Genomic DNA, 7,148 nt, shown 5'->3' with positions numbered 1-7,148 from the left:
CATTCTATATGGAAGGGGCAGGGGATAATGCATGTTTGTTTTACAATTCTATGTATACTTTATTCACTTTTTATGTGATCTCATGGGAATAGCTTTTTCTGTAATAGAAACTAACACCTTTTTTTGTTCAAAATACTCAACATGCCATGCTTTGGCACAGGACTGTAAACCAGAATATAGGTAAAGGTTTATACCAAAAAGAACTCCCAAAACAAACAAAAAAATCCCAAAACTTTACCACTTCTGACATTTTCAAGGAAAAAGTGCAAAATCAAGACCAGACTTATCAGTGTCCTATAGGTAGTAATTAAAGACCTCAACCAATGTAAAAAATATTTTTTCCTGGAATATTATGTTTTAACCGATTAAATATACACATATACTTTAAGTGATTAAATATACATATAAAGTGATTTGACTATATTCCAAACACTTAAGAGAAATAACATTGCAAATAACTAGATTTGCAAATACGTAGGACACAAGAAACAAATGTTTTATGCAGTGCTAGGCCTGAAGTTGTTACAGCTTTTCCTGTCCCTCCCCACAACAAAAAAAGAAACTAAAAAGAAACTAATCCCACCAATTTCAAAGTTTTGTCACGACTAGGTTTTAAATGAAGTTACTCCCATAACTTTTTGTGAGATTTAACAGTAAAGGAAGTCATCACAGGACTAAAGCCACACAAGTTCTATGAGTACTTTTGTTTATAGTTTTCAGAAAAACAAAGCCAGTTGGCAAATATAGTGGTTGTCATTTATTATAATAAGCAAATACAGTGGTTGTCACAAAAGGATTTAAAATACTAAGCAAAAAAGGGGCATGTTTAAAAAAAATGTGTTTCCTGGAAATTAAAAACCATAATTAAAAGCAACACCTACCATAGTTGCCTGTTCAGCAGAAGTACCAGAGCAGCTTCAACACCGAAGTTCAGTTCTAGAAGAGAACTTGAGTAATACTAAATTTACTCTATCTGGAAACATCAGAAGAAATAATCACACCCTTTTTACTGTCTTTTTAACCTATTTAGTGGATGACGAGCATTCTGTTCTCCTTCCACATACAAACAAGCTAACTGTGTCCTTACAAAAAAGGATTCCATTGTCCAAATGAAGAGTAGAAAAGGCCTTAAGTTTTTAGGATAACGTAAAACATTACTTAACAGATACAAGTTTAAAATGGTTTTATATAGTGTAGCTAAGAAAAAAGGATGTAAGCAATGGCTTTACTGCAATTCACATGTGAATATTACATAAGGAGTAACCAAACATAATCACACTTCTGGCAAAAGAAAAAACATCACCCAGCAACAGCATAACACATCCATGAGACAAGTTTCTGCCAAAGCTCTACCCTTAAAGCTAAATGCTTCCCCCTACCCTTAATCACCAAAATCTCACCCATTTCCTCAGCCTGCTTGAGGCAAGAACAGTATCTAAGACTGGGTTCCAGATACCCATTACATTTAGCTACCCCAAAAGCCAGTTTCCATACATATTTACAGTCTGTCACTTGCACAACAGTGAAAACCATATATTAATCCTAGAAAAGCAGTTTTGGCTACTTGTAGCACTGCAGTAAATGTGCGCGTGTAAGATTTTATGACTGAAAAGATAAATATTTATATTGAAAAGAAGTAATATTCCTCCTCACCTTTTGATTAGCCCCCCTCCCCCCCGAGTGAAAGTCAATCAATTTAAGGAATTGTTTTGATTACATATGGAAGAGAGAACTGACAATCTTGTGAACACACACATGAATGCGTATGTCCAGATCACCAGTGATACTAGCAAAACACAACTTAAGATGCGTTTCAAGGAAAAAGTACAATTACTTCTTTCCCTCATCTGAACAACTGCTACCCAAAAGAACTTAACTTTTTGATTTTTGCATTACCTACTGCAATAAGTGTGCCCTTTCTAACTTGAAAAAGCACACGTAGCAAGGCTATCAGACAGACTGTGCTACCGAAGTATCATTCAATGGAGATCCTTCTTTCTACATATAAAAACCTGCAACTCCTTTCTAAGTTACAATCTTGATTTTTCCAAGCCAAACTCAAAAGCTTATTTTCATACAAAAGCTAAACTTTGAGACAAAGTGTTAAAAACTGGAGAAGTAGCAATACCAAGAAGTTTGAGAGTGTGAAACAGAAAAGTTCCAAAGTAGTGGAAGGAGAAAAACGTTACAAAGATCAAGAAAAGTATGCAATGTATTTGTACATTTGTGCAATGTTTCCTTTTTTAAAATACTAACTCCTTAATTCCACTTTTAAAACAGGGAGATAATTTCTCAGGGTAAAGCTAAAAGGACAGCAGGCACAAAAGCTGAGAAGAAGCCAGTACTAAGAGAGAAGTGAGTATGTGAATAAGAAAAGACTTTATAATGTTGATGACAAGACAAGAGCACTGAAGACTGACTCCTTCACCCTACCGATCTGCAAATAAAGAGGTTGCAAATCAAATACGCAGGCACAAAAGCTGAGAAGAAGCCAGTACTAAGAGAGAAGTGAGTATGTGAATAAGAAAAGACTTTATAATGTTGATGACAAGACAAGAGCACTGAAGACTGACTCCTTCACCCTACCGTTGCAGATCAAATACTATTGTGAATTCTCCCAAGAAGCTGACTGAAAACAGCCAAATGCACTACATATACCTAGCCTTGCATGATAGTGGCTTATCAGGTTTCCCATCAAGTGTCAAAGGAAAGAGGGCTACCACCTAACCCAGGACGCCCTTCTTTGCCACCGGGTAATCCTCAACAGAACTGAATGCTCACACTTGGCATTCAGCTTGGGAGTAAACAAGACCTGATGCTTGCCACAGCTGTTTTGTAAGGATTTCCTTTTAAACCTGAACTTCACTTGAGTCTCAATACTAAACTGCTAAGTAGCAAATTGAATATGCTTATTTTCACTAGCCAAGCATGGAAAAAAGACCCAGTAAATAGAGAACACAACGACAGGCTGATTTTTAACTTCAAACCGTTTCAAGTAGTTATGTTCTTCTTTGATACACAGGTAAATTTAGTTACTGCAATGTATGGTTTGCCCTTTACAAGCTTTCACGTAACTAGCAATGTCACACATTTAAAAACATCCCGAAAAACATCAGTCAAGTAAGTCAAATGTGACTTTCAACAGCGCTCTCAAAATTTGAGCCATTAACAAGTATAAAGCATATTTATTCAGGAAGCTACAAAAAAACCCTAGAACACAAATCATTACAAGAGAAAATAGATGGTTAAAAATTACAAATTATACCTTCTCAGAGAAATAAGCTTCAAAGAAATTGAAGAGAGAACTTTCCACTACTAGTACTCATGGGAGCAAGATTTCTGTAGCTAAACTTTAAAACGATGTATGAAAATCAAATGTGGGTCCCAAAAGTCCAAAAAGTAGTAAAATAAAAGTCTGGCATAACCTAAAGGTTTGTTTCTTTGGTATAAAATATAAAAGCAACTTAACTATTGACTTGAAGTTCAAAGTAAGAGTCAAAAGCAAGTACTTTCAAATGTAAACACATCACAAAAAGTGTGAAAAATCTATTAATCCCAAAATCAGAAGAACAAACATTCAGAGACATGTATATTTTTCTACCTTCATCTCCACAAAGCAAGACAGACAACAGTTGAGTCATACACCCCTGTATTTTTTTTGTCTACTAAAATAAATCCAGGAAACACCATTTTCTCTAGTGCGTTACTAAATTTTACTTCTTCGCTTTCGAGTTTATAAACCCAAGAATTATTTTTCTAGCAGTGACCCAAGATACCACCAATTAATGCAAGCAAACTAGGTAATCTTTATTTCAGGAAGTCAGATCATACTGGAAGGCAGTAAGCTGATGCCACAGTAAGAGCAGATCGAGTAGTGTTTACCTCTCACAGTATTACCTTGTCACTTTAGATCAGACTCAGGTTGTGTTTATTTCAGTCGGTACCGAACAGCACAAAATAACATCTAGCACAGTTATGCAGCCATGTGGACAACTACAGAAATGCTGGGAGTAACTTGTAATATTTTGATAGTACTTAATGTTATAAGAAAAGATTCTGAAGAAAATATTTCAAGCTAGTCAATAAAACTATGCCCACTTCAAGTGCAACGAAGTAAACTATACCCATTTTCCAGCTTGCTGTTAAGGTCTGTTTTCAAATCAAGTAGATTCGGGTAATTCATCCATCTAATTATAAAAGTACTCCCTCCACCCTCATACCAAAAAGCAACCATCTACGCTCTGCCCTTCATCATTTGTATTTCACTCACAGGAACCTCTCAATGGCTCTGGTCCCTGCGAAATTTCAAACTCTGCATATAACATAACAAGTTGAAACTCATGAAGCTCTTCCAAATGTTTAGACTGAGGGGGCTTCTGCTAGGTACCACCTTTCAAATCTCTTTAAACCTACAAAGTAGTTACAGATGCCTTGTTCTTTTGCTTGTCAAAGTTGGGAACAGTAGACTTGCTTTTCCCAACATTTCAATACACGGCGAACTTCACAAACAGGACAAAATGCCAGATCAGCAATTTTTAGAAAGTAACATAGAAACAGCTGGTGAGATGCATAAGCTGGGCACTTATCTTCCAACTATCTCTTTTCATTCCTAACCACAGAAACCTTGGTTTTTGTTTTCCCCATGTCATCAGTCTCAAATAACAATCTAAGAAAACATTTTATTCCACTTTGCCTTGGAAGATGCAGGCTGTAATGACCCTCTATGACCATGCACACCTACAATACAAAAACAGATCGCAGAAACTACACATGGGTTTAGAGGCTCCACATTCTTTGTCTTGTATCATTAAATTGTGATTACGCATATATTTAAGAATATATCAGAAAATGCTCTGATAATGCAGTCATCTTTTGTAACTGTTACTTAAGCTACTACCTGAAAGTGAAGTTCAGCTGCAATACTCCAGGCTTCAAGAGTACTGAACCTGGTTGTTCACAGCAATATTCTACCTTTCTAACACATTTCAAGGATGAAAGACACGTGCACACCAATGCTTTTCAAGGTCTAAGCTACCCTCTTACTCTAAGATCAGACAAGAGGTCTTTGCTTCTATCTACAGAAAATGGCTCTACAGACCAAAAAGGCTTTAAACCTTGCTTCATTCTTCCTATAGCTCTTACTGAGAGATGTGAACGTGCGCATACTTCATACAGTAGCATAACTATAAGCAATCTAAACAATATTCTTTTCAGCTGACACTAAGCTTCATTACTATGGTCGAAGCACAGCCATATATTTTAATAGGTTGTTATTCTGAAAATAAAAATGTTTCTTTCAGGTAGTTCAAACTCGTGGTATTATCGCTAAGCAACTATTTCTACAACTACTGTTCAACTTTCGACACAAAACCAGGAACATAGGAGGCAAACTAGGACATTTAGAAGTGCCAAATAACCATTAAGACAAGCAAAATTGTGTTATCAGTGCGGAGTGGAATGAGGTGGAGAGGCTTGATCTGCACAACAGCCAAATATGACCTTCAGAAGATCTGCATAGAAAAGTACAAAGCAACAGGCTCTGACAAAAACTAGAGCTAAAGGGAAAAATTGCACTAAAAAAGACATCTCGGGGGCGGGGGGGGCAAGAAGTTAAATCTAATAAAGCGACATAGTATTTAAGTGAGAAGCTTTGTTTTACAACAAATGTTATGAGAAAGAGGTGACCTAAACTTCATGATACTTTCTGAAGAAGAAATCCAAATACGCTTCATCACTTATTAAACAGGCCGAGGGCCTATCAACCCTCTGTATGTACAGGTATACGCAGACCAGCATAATTATACCATTGTCAATCTCATGAGGGTGAATGAGCTAATGTGGAGCATGCACATCATTTGTTGTCAAACCACAAATGTCACACAGCTACTAGCTTTTTGTACCAGTACACTACAGCAGTTAAGATCTCCTATTTATATAGCTAAATCAGTAGAAGAATCCATTACTAAAAAAACATGTTTAAACAAAATATGGAAGACTATATTTTGAGTAAGCACATGACTGCTGATCACACCAGGCCAAATTTAAACAAAAAAAAAAATCCCTGGAGAGAAAGTGTTAATATATTAACTCACTTTCATCAGGATTATTTAAACTATGCATTGTAACAAAGAAAATTTAAGAGGAAAGAAACAGAGCCTTTTATATACTCAGAACATTGGCTGCCCATGTGGAGAGTTCATAAAATCTAAGCAAAACAAAACAAAGTAGGGGAGAGGGCTTGGCAATCTTTCTACACAAAAGAAACTGCAGGAGAAGTCAAGGTCAAATGATTTAGATACTCTACCATTCAGAACTGTGTGATACAAGTATTTTATAGGAAAATTCCTTCCCTGGTCCTGTCCTCTTCTGTTCCCTACTAATTCCCAGCTTTGTCTGGGAACAGGATTAGCATTAGTATATGAAGCTATCACCCTGCCTACACTTCCTCCTTAATACAACGAATTCAACACACAGGTAAGTGTAGCTAGAAAAATTTAAGAGAAAACTCTCAGTGCTCAGCAGAAGCAAACGTCTTTCCAGCCTGCCAACTTAATCAAATACGATTGTGATTTCTTACAGTTGTAGTTTAATGCCATACTTCCCGAAACATTCACTTCTCCTTTTCCTGGCTTCACAATTTTTTTCACACATACTAAGTTTAGAGAAATCACTAAACAGAAGAAAATATAAAAGGATCGATAAAACCAAAAAGCAACCTGTGGACTTATTGAGCAGTATGCTACCCGTGATGATTTTAAACACATCTTACAGTAAATAATATTTCAAATAGATGTTTTATTGAATGTTAAAACAGGAAGAACAAAATAAGAACACAGAAACACATTTATTTAAATGGAAGAAAACAATCATAGTGCTGAGGTAAGCAGCCATGAAGTTGACGAAATGAAGTAATTCCATACAAAAAACCTCTAGACTGTGTTTCTCAAAACAGCAAGCAGTGTGGCTGAAATATACCCAGCGTAACTAATGTTTCACCAACACCTGCTGATGAAAGCAACTAGGAAAAGCAACCTGTTGTTGCTTGTTACTTTGCAAGGCATACATCAAGAGATTGCAAAGAGCACAAGAATTCCGGGCCTGCATGAAGAAACGCTGCTTTTCAGAGAAAAAAAAAAAAAAAAAAAAAA

This window comes from Fulmarus glacialis, unplaced genomic scaffold, assembly GCF_000690835.1.
Source record: "Fulmarus glacialis isolate BGI_N327 unplaced genomic scaffold, ASM69083v1 scaffold14767, whole genome shotgun sequence".
In the NCBI taxonomy this organism is placed as follows: Eukaryota; Metazoa; Chordata; class Aves; order Procellariiformes; family Procellariidae; genus Fulmarus; species Fulmarus glacialis.
This window is presented reverse-complemented; position numbering follows the sequence as displayed.